This window comes from Python bivittatus, unplaced genomic scaffold, assembly GCF_059951505.1.
Source record: "Python bivittatus isolate LINGU-HERP-01145 unplaced genomic scaffold, Pbiv_v1 ctg000020_np1212, whole genome shotgun sequence".
NCBI classification, from domain to species: Eukaryota; Metazoa; Chordata; class Lepidosauria; order Squamata; family Pythonidae; genus Python; species Python bivittatus.
This window is the reverse complement of record NW_028277030.1, coordinates 32225441-32237470: the sequence shown is the minus strand read 5'-3', so window position 1 is coordinate 32237470 and position 12030 is coordinate 32225441. Positions and strand designations below refer to the sequence as shown.

General features: G+C 38.7%; 1 pseudogene across 1 annotated transcript in view; it reads left to right on the top strand.

Annotated features, from left to right (window-relative positions):
• Positions 1-11329, top strand: part of LOC103054263 (genetic suppressor element 1 pseudogene) — a 37486-nt pseudogene extending 26157 nt beyond the window's left edge. The window contains exon 2 of the transcript XR_015795473.1: positions 8951-11329. The product of XR_015795473.1 is annotated as a genetic suppressor element 1 pseudogene (transcript). The remainder of the gene's footprint in view (positions 1-8950) is intronic.
• The last annotated feature ends 701 nt before the right edge of the window (positions 11330-12030 follow it).

Here is a 12030-nt window from a genome sequence, read left to right as displayed (position 1 = left end):
TTCTATATCCAGCATATTAACCCATGGGGTTCCGAACCCTTTGGTCCTGGCTGACACAGCTGGAATTTTGAAATCTTATTCAGAGTACTCTCACAAAACGGTATCTGAGGGGACATTGCCAGTTACAAAACACTTCCTAAAATGCTACTTCCCACCCCCTTTATCTTGCTGTATGGCAGAACATCCTTGCTTGACTATTCCTGCTTGTTTCTCTTTCTTTTTTTTCCTGAGCAGATTGGCATCTAATGGTTCATGTTACTGAGGTGGAAATCTCTCATGCTTATGACAGAGAAAGTCATTTTATTATCAAGGGAGAAACAGCAGAAATATTCGAAGTTGGGAAAGAAAAGAGTAGCTACCTGCCATTGATTCAAAGAGGTAGGAGGAGCAGACCTTGGACTAACAAACTGTACTTATAAGCCAGAATTCCTGACTCTGAATCCAGTATTCAAACCTTGACCAACATTTTGATAGGTCAGGATTCCTGGATTCTGTTAAAGGACATATTTCATTGTATAGCTTCATAATTCTCTGTAATATATTTACCTATCTAACCAATTTCTGTCTGCTTGGGAATGCAGAACAGAGAGAGCATTTAACTGCTGTAACTGGCACAAAGCCTTCTCTACTGACCAGTCTCAGGAAAGATTTATAATCAGCCTAATGACCGATGGAGCTCCAAAATGGGCAATTCCCCTCTGGACTTGGATTATTATGCTAATTTCACAGCATGCCTGAAGACTATGTTGATAACTCCATCAATCAGGTGACTGCTAACTCAAAGGCAAGCAGAAAATATGAAGCGTAGACATATGATACAATGCACTGTAATTTAAATAAGTTCTGTTAGGGTTGGGTGAATTCTCCCTCACTCTTCATGTGCTTTACGAATCATGTTTTTCAGGCTCTTAGATGCTTTTCTGGTTCTTCATTTGGAAAATTCACTCACTTTGAAAATCCCACTGTCCATATGGACCAGGTAAAAGCTCTTCTTTGGAGCCTGCATAACCAATAAAAACATGCAGTGCTTCTCCGAAGCGGAAAGCGTGCTTCAAGGCAGGCCTGGGTGCACACACCGCATCTGTTGACACCTCCTTAAAGAAGCTTCATATTTTCCTGGTCTCATACTGTGCTAGCCTAGAAAAATACTTCTTTGAGATAAGGAAGCACTAAGAGGATGGAACAAATGTGGGCACACTATTGGTGCCCCCTTACCTCCAATCCATATTTTCCTGGTGTGAGGAGAATGCTCAGAATTTCAATCTTGGGACTAACTCAAATAGAGGGCAGGATTCCAGGATTCTGTTAGATGGAGCATTTCTTTGGATCTGTGCGTAGGTTCCTAACTCTTTGCAACCAATCTACTTATTTATTTTTATTTTATTTTATATTTCAAATTTAATCACTGCCCATCTCACTCAAGAGCAACTCTGGGCAGTGACTTATCTAACCTTCTTGTGTCTGCTTGGGAATGCAAGGCAGAGAAAGAACGTTTATTTGCTGCACCTCGAATGAAGCCTTGACAGGACACACTTCCAATAAAATACGGGGCAATACCCACTCTTAACTGTTATTTTCTAAGAAAGGTTATGGGATCTATATTAGTTCGAAAGGAATTCTTGGAATAAAAATGATGCTGGTAGTTGGTGCTATGCTTTCCAGCTGACCAGCTGTGTTTTTCATTAAAAGTTGCTTTTTTAAAAATGTAAACAATCAGATCAGAAAGTCTAGTGGTGTAAAAAATACCCATAGGTACATTGGCACCTCCAGACCTGAGACTCTAGTACTAACTAATGAAATGGACACAGAATTGAACAAATTACAGTCTTCATATACCTTGGAATGGTCTTCCAGGTCTCAGGTGGGAGAAACACACATCTGGATTATGTAGTTCAGAATGCTCAAAGAACAGCTTCAGCAACTGCATTTTTTTTTTTTAATAGAACAAGAGGTGCTTTCGTTATTCCAGCTACCCTAAAGCTATTTACAGCCAAAGCATGTGCAGCTCTTGTATGGCACACAACTTGGTCCTTATGACAATTATTCAAAACTAGAAATCATGCAGTCCAAATTCTTAAAATAATATCTTCCAGGTACCATGTTGTGTCTCTGATGTTGCTTTCCACTGCGAAATGGGATAAATTAAGACTGAGTCAAAAATCTGGCTAATCTTCGTTATTTATTGGCCGAAGTTAATTTTTTTCCCCACAGGATTGACCTCCCTCCTGAGATTAGCAGACAATTTTAGTGCTGGGGGAAGAGATATTTCCTAGACAAATTACACTTTTATGGCTTTTCATAGGAGACTCTCCTCCCCTTGGGGTATGAACAAGCCAAGAGAATTCTAACACAACATGTTCTGGATGTGGAAAGACCACAAGACCAGTCTCTACTGCCCAGGAACATTTCCTTATATTTTCTGACCAGTGAGATACTAAGCTGAGAAGAGCCTTAGCTGTGTCTCAATCTAATGTTGTGTCTTCAAAAATTCCAGAAGGCAAATACAAAAAAATTGATGTGCTCAGCTATGTCCATGTGATACAGGTGCTGTAAAATCTATAGCCCATATTTTACTGTACTGTTGTTTTTATACAGATACTATATTAGACTCTGTTTTCTTTCCCATCTGGTAAAATACCCAAATTATTCTGATATTTTCTATATACAAACTCTTATTTCGGATCAATTGTCAAATTCTGTTATGCTGCCAGCAAGATAAGATCAAATCAAATTCTACTCAAAGATCAAAGATAAGATCCAAGCCAACTAAACCCTACATTCCTTAGTGTAGTACAACTGTGACTAACCCTTGAATAACACTAAATAAATATATAGATTGATTTTATCTTTTGCCTACTTCTGTCTTAGAATTTTAGTCTTATGTTTTGGTTTTGGACTCTGTTCTTTAGCTTTAGAGACACAATTTATACTAGTAGTAATAGCGGTGATAATACTCAGTAGCATCCTTTTAGCTTGTGTTTTATATTTGGCCTTCCTCTTTTACTTTTAAGCAGTTCGTTCAATGTTTTGTTCTATACTGGTTTCTGACCGAAATAAACTTTGAACTAAACTGAAAAAGATACATTGGAGGAAGAAAGCGCTGCCTGTAGATGCAGACGGGTGCCTGATGCTGACCTAAGTGGACATCTCATAAAACAATTCAAAAAGAACTGAAGGCAGAACGGCATAAACATGCTGTGTGAATAACTAAAGGCAGGTATATCAAAGCCAATGAGTAAACAATTTAAGGAAATATTACACCAGAGAGCAGTTATAACTTCATCAGCCAGCAAAGCTTATGATACGGATACGAATAATGCTCTTATGAAAAGCAAGGCTCGAAAGAATATTTCTAAAATTAAGATTGTGCTGGCAGATATGCAAGATGATAATGGGAGAAACAATTTAAGGATTAAAGGCATGCCAGAGAGTTCTGATTTGTCTGCCTATCTTATTTCTAAGATTAAGGACCTGATTGCCAATTGGCATTTAATAGATAAAGGTATTGAATGTGCTCACTGGGTTTATTCTCCTAGGAATATGCGGAAACCTAGAGATACCTTAGTTAGATTTGTTAACTCAAACACAAAAGACAAAATTATGAGAAAATTGTGTGAGCCGGCGGAGATGAAGTGAGATGGTGAGAGAGGGTCCTTCTCCCATGACATCCGCATGGCTATTCTGCAGCAAAGAAAGGAATTTAAACCACTGATGGAAAAACATTTGCAGACTGAGTGGGCGTTTTCATTCAGGCTAATTGTTTTCCTACCACAAGGAAGAAAAGTTTCTTCACCTTTACCTGAAATGCACAGCCTATTGGCGGAGTTCTCTAGCACAGTAGCAATATATAAGCTGTCCTTGGAACTCTGGAAATTAGGCCCAGGTACAAGCTGAAGATCAGGTAAGAATGGCGCACCCACCTGCAGAGCAAATGAAAATATACTGGCAGTATTAACTCCTTTTGATCCTGTAGATCTAGAGCAAGGGGGACAAGGGGGTGGTGGTGGAGGATCTAGATAGATCTGTTTAAAAAACTAAAAATATAGATAGAAGAAACATGTAAATTAAACTATGGCTAATGAGTTATCGAAAATAATTTCGGAAGCTTATTGGCTAGGGAGGGGGAGAAGAAATCTCAGTAGATCACCACCATCCTCTTAGGCCATGGAGAGGATCATAAAAGGATCCTCTGTGTTTTCTTTGTAACTGCTCTAAATGGAATTAGAAAGTTGGGAGATGGTGTGGGAGTGAGGCAAGTGGGCTAAGGGAGGGATAAGGGAAGGAGGAAGGAAAGGGGAAATAATGTAGGAAAAAAGAACAGAAAATTTAATTTATGTTGTTTACAACATCAGGTAACATATTGAAAGATTTTGTATGTAACAAGTTTTCAAAAATTCCTGGGATGCATGAAACCATTACTGGTGCTGAGAAAATAGGTAGAGATTAAAGAAAAATAAGCAGGCAATAAGTGAGCAATGCAAAGTTATTTTTCTAAATGTCAGACATCTGGGAGATTCTATCAAGAGCACAAGAAATAAAACAGACTTTATATTTTATCTTAATTGCAACAGATCTACTGTTAGCAACACTTTGGATGTACAAGGAATATCAGCACATATATTATGTCTATTTATTGTTTAGTGGATTATAATTTTTCCCCTCTATGTATCACAGTTTTATATTATTCAGTTACTTAATAATCTTTGTTAATCACAGTTCAGTAAAAATAAACAAAAAATAACAGCCGTATCTCAAAAAAGAGTAAATATAATACGTTTGACTTTCTTTTCTATCAACATTTTCCAGAAGAATGCTAATTTCTCCATCTCAGACGTGTGTAAGCCAGATAATTGCCAATTGTCCACTAATGGCATTTTGACAAATATTCAATTGCCTCTTCTCTGTGCTTTTGTAACATCGTGGAGGCAAGGGACCCTCTGGGGCAGTGTTTCTTAACCTTGGCAGCTTTAAGATGTGTGGACTTGAACTCCCAGAATTACCCAGCCAGCCATGCTGGCTGGGGAATTCTGGGAGTTGAAGTCCACACATCTTAAAGATGCTGAGATTGAGAAACACTGTTCTAGAGAAAAGATCCCTGTGCCGTAGTGAAAAAATTAGTACAGTACGGTTGACTTAGGCCTGTGAGGAAAATATATCTTTGGGTGAACCTTTGGGTGAAAGAAGCAAATTTTTAGAGGCCTCAGATGTATGGGATCGCCTTAATAAAATTGAAACATAAAGGAACGTGCAGCACCCTTGAAGCTGACATGAACTAGACTGATTGTAAACCCCTCATCACAAACATCCCCATAGCAACGTAAGGGAGGATGCCTTCTTCCTGGCAGTTGGCACCTTGAACGATTTTTTTCTTCCCCTCTGACACAATTGCTTTCCTTATAGATAGCAGTTGTCCCATCCTTACAGATAGCAGCCAAGAACAGGGACAGAAAGTAACTTGAGAAGTATTGCTCATATGAATATGTATATGTATGTGTTCTTTTCCCTTCCCCTTTCTTGTAGAGCTATATAAATATCAGGGGATCCATTTTGCCTACAGGGGAGCGTCTCCCACTAACCTTTAGTGGGGTCCCCCTCCAGTATGTACGGCCTAATAAACACTGCAGTGAAGTCTTGATTATTTTGCCTTTGTGTCCTGCGTTTTGATTCCACAGGCCCTATCATCTGGAACTCACAGCCTGTTCAGGGATGCACAGCTCTCTGCCCCTCTTACTTTTTAGGCCAACTTAAACTGATTTAGCCAGTAAGCATTTTGTAGGCAGCCTTGGTGAACAGGTTATACACACACTCACAAGCAGTTATAGTCTGCTGGGGCACTCTCTCCATCAATCTCCTTGCTTTCCAGTGACATCACAATGGTGTAGCTGGGGGTAGCTGAGATTTATTAGTGGATAGCCCTGGTCAGCAGTGGGAAGTAAAAACAAGGAACACACAGTCCAGGGTTGGGCAGTAGTTACTCTAAGGGCCCCATCTCCGTGGAGCCAGGGGTGCCTCCTCTGCAGCAACTTCCTGTATTAAAGCTTCACTTCCAACTGACCACACTGTGAAATGTGGTGGAAAATTCACTCAATAAATGCCAACAGCCGGAGAGAATCTAAACGATAATTTTATTTTCCAATGGTAGCAAGGTACAGTGGATCACTGACCTGTTGCACCCAGATGAGTCAAGAGCAAGAACTCCAAAGTTCCATTGATATGTAAAATGTTGCTGAAAGACAGTTTGAGCATGCATACACAATAAGAGACCCCAATAGAGGAATAATATTTAAACATTTTAGCACTTGTTGATAAGGATACAAGATAACTGTAAGGGAGACATGGGTATTACTCATGGTGGGAAGACATTGCAGATACGTGCTTTGGATACACCATAGCAGCTTTGATATACAAGAGGTGTCAAGGCTCTAATTGTTGTTCTAACAAGCTGACCTTGTACTTTATTGCAGAATGAGGGAGAGAGATAAGGAGGCACGGCAACACGCATCCTTAAATCTTCTGCCTCCAGTCAAGGTATTAATCCTATAGGCATATAATCACCAACAGGGAACAGACTGGCATCATAACAAGAATTCCTTACTCAGAGAAACATAACTAGAAACACGTTTACATTTTTTACATATATACACACATATATACATGATTATAAAACAGTATAATAATGCAAGATAATTTCAGGTTCCAATCCACATATATCTATAAATAAGAAATACACTTTTAGAAAAAGTCTAAAAGGCATTTTGGTATACTATAAAGAGTATTAAGCAGAGATTGCAAAATTACTAGAACTTACAAAATACACAAGTGCTAAAATGTTTAAATATGACTCAGTAATTGTTTAAAGAAATTAAACTCTTTCAGAGATAATTCAAGGGGTAAATATAATTTTATTACTGGAGGAATGGCCTTGGGATAGATGAATGTAAATGTCTTTATTTTCAATGGTTATTGCTTAGATTTGTGAATCATAAGAAAATAAATGAATTGACAAGTAACTGTATGGTGTCCACAGAATTCTGGGCAGGGGAAGTTATACTAATGTCAAATAACAATGGCAACTAAATAAAATTTAGCCATTTTCTTGGAAGTAATTTCTGAGGTATCTGATAAAAGAATAATGCCTGGAGGTTAAGGGTGGTATAATTAAAACTTGGTAGCAATTTCAATAGAAAGGATAATGGAGGAAAATGTGAACAATTGATTCAAAAATTTTTCCCAGTGGATTTGTTTTGCTCATCGAGGTCACAGTCTCTTCTGGTTCAGCAGGACAGAGCCTGCCATCCTGCAGAAGAACATGACCATCCAAGTATGAGGACAGTCCTAGCTGCCAACTCCTGTTTATCAGCATGGGATGCAAACAGCTGGCTGTCTCCTATTTTCCTCTGAGCTTTTCCTTTCATTACTTCCTTCTCATCAGATCTGATTCTGTTTTGCATAATTTCTCCCTTGCAGGAACTGGGTGTTTCCCCAGGCAAAAAACCACTGGCTCAGATTCTGCATTTGTCTTTGCCGATGTGTAGTTACCACACTGCAGAGCAATCTCTTTCCTGCATAACAGGCCCAACTGTCCTGGCTGCCCCTGCCCTTCTGTGAACCTAGAACAGCAATGAGAATTAATTCAGCCCTTCCGATTTCTGGGTGAGGAATGGTGGACTAGCACGTCTCCGACTGAGTGGAGACGATGACTGTGGCTAAGACCAAAGGACCAGTGAGTAGACAGGTCCCATGGAAGATTTTGGAAATTAATTAATTAATTTCATGGGAACTAAATTGTTTAGTCTACTCCAACTCATAACAGAAACTTGAGACTTCATGTTTTTAGAAATTGGATACTAGGGGGAACTAAAGTTTCCAGGAAAGGGGGGGAGGTGAAATTTGCCTTTTGTTCTCAGTTATTACAGGAATGTACAAAATGACAGAAAACATTATGGAATTCAAAATATTCCAGGAGATTTTTTGAAGAATGGGGTCAGAAGTTATCAGCTTCAGTATCAGCAATAACCTCTGCTTCTATGGGTGGATTATTTTGAAAAGAATTTAGCATAGTAATGACTGGGAAAGAGAACACCTTAAAAGACTTACAGGATAAACAGATGAAAGAAATTCTGCCTGATGTAGAAATATTAGAATAAAAAGAAATGGCAGAAATACTGGAAAAAAATTTTAAAATGTGGATTAGAGAAGACAAAATGGAAATGCAGAGGACTAGCCAAGGGAACAATCTGGATGAGTATTTTTCACTGGATTTACAAAAGCAGTTGGTTAAAGCCTTGAAAATTAAAGTGGAAATACAAATGATAAGTCAAGAGAATGACCTGGATAATACATTTTACTGGATTTACAAAAAAAGGTTTACTAAAGCCTCAAACAAGCTTTTGGGAAGGGAAAAAGAAAAATTGAAGAGAGATAAAATTGTACGACAACATCTGAATGAGTCAAAGATCAAGATTGCTGAAACAAAAGGAAGGAATATAAAATTGGTTTGTTTGATCAGGGTTAAAATAAGACATATTTTTAGAAAGCTCTGGTATCCCTTTATGGATTTTTTGCTGACATCAGGACAGAAACGTCGATGATTTATGGATGAAGATCAAAAGTCACTTCTTTAAATATTTTTCTTTTTTCTCACTTTCTTCTTTTTCTTTTTTCCTTTCCTTTTCTTTGTACTCTACCCTTTTTTTCTATATTTTCTTCTTTTACTTAGTTTAGTTTGTATTTGCTTTTACTATTGTATCTGAACACTTTTAATAAAAATATTTTTTAAAAGAAGAGAATTAATTGAACTCTTCCCTGAGAACATCCATCATGGCGGGATGCAAATGCTTCTTGTGACATTGCCTGGGTTTTTCAAGGGAGAAGATGGCATCTTGACAAATGTCAATATGAGGTTTTCAGTTGCCATCAGACTTCACATCTGCTCTGCTTGTGTACACAGGTTATTACTATGATCTGGATGATTTCTATGATGAGAGCAATGAAATGGAATTACAAGCCCATCTACACTGTGTTGCTGAGCAGCCACTGTTGAAGTTGGACACTTCCTCTGAGAAGCTGGAGTTCCTACAGCATTTTGGCTGACTATTCAGTAACAGAAGAAGGAGCTGCTGATTCAGAAATGGAGGAAAAGATGGAGAAAGTTGTGGGAATGCAGCCCCTCCCCACCAACCATCCAAAATACATGTCCCATGCCTTCCCCATTCTGTGCTCTCGACATGTTGCAGCCCTGATTAAATGAACCACAGTCCCAACTTTGAAGTGAAGAAGAGGTTCCTCACCACCTTCAATTTAACTCATATTACTGGAGAAAAGAGAAAAAAGATAAAGAAAAGCTGGTAGAGATGCTTCATGCCTTTCTTTCTTTCTTTCTTTCTTTCTTTCTTTCTTTCTTTCTTTCTTTCTTTCTTTCTTTCTTTCTTTCTTTCTTTCTTTCTTTCTTTCTTTCTTCCTTTCTTCCTTTCTTCCTTTCTTCCTTTCTTCCTTCCTTCCTTCCTTCCTTCCTTCCTTCCTTCCTTCCTTCCTTCCTTCCTTCCTTCCTCTTTCATCTATCTATCTATTATCTATCTATCTATCTGTCTGTCTATCTATCTCTGCATAGTATCATCAGTTAAAAGCTTCCCACAGGACAGCCCTAGTAAGTGCAGCAAACGGCACTGGATTCAGATAAACCAGTCAGCGTTGCTCCGGCTTCCCTGCTAGAAACCCAGAAGACAGCTGAGTCCTGCAGAACAAACCATCTGAGGCCACATGAGTTTTCAAGAGCCAAAGAGCTGGTTCCTCTTCCTGCTGAGAAGCCCAGGTTGAATGATGGGCACATGGTCAAGAAAAACCTGAGCATCCTGAACTATGTCTGGGGCTCTTTGCCAAAAGATGTCCCTGTTCCACTCTCGCACAGTATGAATGGGTAGAACGAGCAGTGGGAACCATTCCTTGCTGAGGAGTTTGCCCATCCGTTCCATGAGTCCATCTTGTAGTCCACCCAGAAAGAGTTACAGAAACACAGAGGTAATTCAGTGGTTCATTTGGTGGAGCAGAACTATAAAGTGGACGCTTCCATCCATTATAACATTCCAGAATTGCAGACTTCAAGCTGGGGGTCTTTGCCATAGAAGAATGGCTAGAAAGATTCCCAGCATAAGGGACTTATTCCTCCAGAACATGACAAGATCTCAGACTCATAGGAAGAAGAGGAGGAGAACCCCAGACCAAAATGGAATGGGATTGAAGCAATCTTTGAGATTTACCCAGAACATACAGATGAGCAAAACCTGGAACAGCAAGTGCTGCAGACTTGTGCAGATGCTTAGAGGCCCAGCACTGCAGTCTCAGTCTGACTACAGAACAGCTGTTGCACACCATGATGGAGCTAAGGAACTAGAAGCAGAAGATTGTCTCTGAAAAGAAACAACTTCAGGCCGAACTAGATCACTTGAGAAAGTGCCTTGCATTACCTGCAATGCAGTGATCCCAGAATTATTTCAAGGGGACATTCCCTTGCACTAGGCCAGACATATAGAAATAATCTATTTTCAGGTGACACTCATTTCCAGGTGACACTCCCTTGCACTAGGTCAAACATAGAAATAATAATCTATTTTATTACCTGGAATATTTAATATTTTTCACTGGGAGGTTTGAAGCATGAATGAGTGAATAAGAATGTGCCGTGCATGGAGCAAAGGATTTGGTGGGAGCCATAAAAATCTGAACCCATCTCTTGAAAAGTACAACTGAACTGAACCTTTGCAAGTGATCCATTTAGAAGAACTCTAGTTTTCATTACATTTGAAAGGGTTATTTTCTTTTTGCATCTTTGTCTGTTTTTTTTTCTCCTTTTTTTTTTGAAGATCTTGGTTTAATCCAGAGATTCTATTAATGACACTAACATTCACCTCCCACTGAAGGGGCCACCAGGTTTATATCCTGGCTTCTGCTCCTTTTCGTTGCTATATTAGTTCAATTACTATACTTGAGTTCTGTCTGTTTTATTTGTTCTGAAATATGTTGTTTCTTGGTCCAAGAGAATACTAGTACAGATCCATTTTTGTTAGAATGAACTGAATGTTTTGGATAACAATGATCTGGACAGTAATAATCTAGCAAAATAAAATGCAGCTTCCAACATTGACTTTCCATGCATCAATCAGCTTTTTGGCTGGAAATACACTGGAAATTTCACACATAAAAGTGAATAAACAACTTGAAGGTACCTTTCTATTACTGGGGACAGGAAGATGTATAGAACATACAATACATAAATTATGTACCCCAGTGGGTAGAATTTTCATATAAAGATTTTGCAATTAAAGAATTGAAAAAGGCGCTTCAGTCTTAGTGTGTATATATTTTTAAAAAATTGTAGTATGTTTTTATTACTTTAAGTATTATTATAAAAAACTTGCCATTTAAAAAAAAAATTACTAGAGAGGTCACATTCGGTTCCCAATAGGCTTCAGTGCTAAGTAGCAGTCAAACTGGACAATTCCTCATATATCCAAAATGACAAAATAGTTTAATCTGTGTGGTGATACCATGCACGTGCCAAGATCCAGATAGGCCACAATGTGTAAGTGGATCATAGTAACGTTAAGAAGTCATCATAAAGCTTTTCTTTCTGGGTCTGTGTGGAGCAAAATGTCAGTATACACTCTTTGACTTGAATGATAAACAGGGCCAATATCTTTTGGTGTGCTGTGAAGCTTGCCAAAAGAACTTTTCTAAAACAAAACAGAACAATGTAGTAACAGGTTTGCTATTAGAAGAAAAGTCACCAGCTTGTTTCCCTAATGGGGTGCTCCATGGGAAGTTGATGCTATTTGGACTTCAGTTATTAATGCTGCCCTACGTGGGTCTGCAGGCTTTGCCCTTACCCATGTTTACATATCTTTCAGCTGGAATGCTTTTTTTTTTCTTTTATTGCTTAGAGAAGTAATGTCCCTGCGGTTGTTGATTTCTCATCATCGCCGAAAACAAGCTGGAGATTGTGGAAGAATCAGCTGAAGAAAACATTCCAATCTG